The 1,150-nt window shown below is 39.3% G+C and overlaps 1 non-coding gene across 1 annotated transcript; it reads left to right on the top strand.

The window, feature by feature from the left end:
- Positions 1-313: 313 nt before the first annotated feature.
- LOC140905668 (U2 spliceosomal RNA) lies at positions 314-498 on the top strand. The gene has a single exon (XR_012156911.1). It is a non-coding gene; the product is annotated as a U2 spliceosomal RNA (small nuclear RNA).
- The last annotated feature ends 652 nt before the right edge of the window (positions 499-1,150 follow it).

The raw sequence follows: 1,150 nt of genomic DNA, 5'->3' as shown, positions 1-1,150 counted from the left end.
GATCTAGTTAGTATTACTGTACCTTGTAGGATGACTCTCATAACTGGAATGTTAAAATCAATAGTTACAGTCTGTTTAGGAAGGATCGAATGGGCAAAACGGGAGGGGGAATGGCATTCTATGTCAAAAATGGCCTTACTTGTTTCCAAGTCACGGATAAGCATTCAAGACCAAGTGTAGTATCTCGGCCTTTTGGCTAAGATCAAGTGTAAGTAGTCTCTTGGCCTATCTATGGCGTATCTAAGGCCGTGATCAAGTGTCTTGATGTTTTTGGTCTTTTGGCCTTGAGATGAAAACCTTGTCTGTGTCTCTTAGACCTTGAAGTGAAAAAATTATCTAAGTTATATCTGTTCTTATCAGTTTAATATCTGATATGTCCTTTATCTGAGGACTATATATTAAATGGATTTTTGGAACAGGTAGTTGGAATAGGAGCTTGCTCCATCCACTCCACGCATCGACCTGGTATTGTAGTAAAAAAAGATCATTTTTTCCAAGTTACAGATCAATGTCCCAACGTTAAAGCATGAGATTGAGTATTAACTGGTGTTTGCTACAAACCACCAAATCACACTAAGGAACAAGATGACTGCCTCCTTATGCACCTATATATAATGCCTAGGGAAAACGCTGTGTGATCATGGGAGACTTCAATTTGCTGGAAGTCTCGGGCTGCCAGGACTAAAACATCCTTGGAAATTCTAAACATTGTAGATGACAATTTCTAACTCAAAAAGCATTGCAGCCAACAAGGGCCGGGAGGCGGGGGGATTCTTTTACTTTCCTTCTTCTTTTTAGGTTTCTTTCCCCTTCGGTTGTTTTCCATTTGTATAAAACTAGCTGCATCAGATTCCATAACGTGTTCACTCACTGTTCTACTTCTCACTGTGAAACATTTCTGTATGGAGGATGGTATATAAAGTCAGTTACATTGGAATGCATTAAAGTTTTATTAAGGAGGCACACTATCTTGAAAATTGCTCTCATATGAGTGAGAACCAGCCCAAAATCTAAGTGTCTTCCTAGTCAGCTAGAAATGCAGCCTCCATATACGCAGGAGTTACTGTGGCAATGTGATGCTTTGTATCTTATGGAACAAAAGCATAAGAAAACTACACCAATTAGAAATTGACTCTTGCCTGCATGCACA

The sequence above is a fragment of the Lepidochelys kempii genome, chromosome 1 (genome assembly GCF_965140285.1).
Source record: "Lepidochelys kempii isolate rLepKem1 chromosome 1, rLepKem1.hap1, whole genome shotgun sequence".
Classification (NCBI taxonomy): Eukaryota; Metazoa; Chordata; order Testudines; family Cheloniidae; genus Lepidochelys; species Lepidochelys kempii.
The sequence above is the reverse complement of the archived record's forward strand: the minus strand, read 5'-3'. Positions and strand labels throughout refer to the sequence as shown.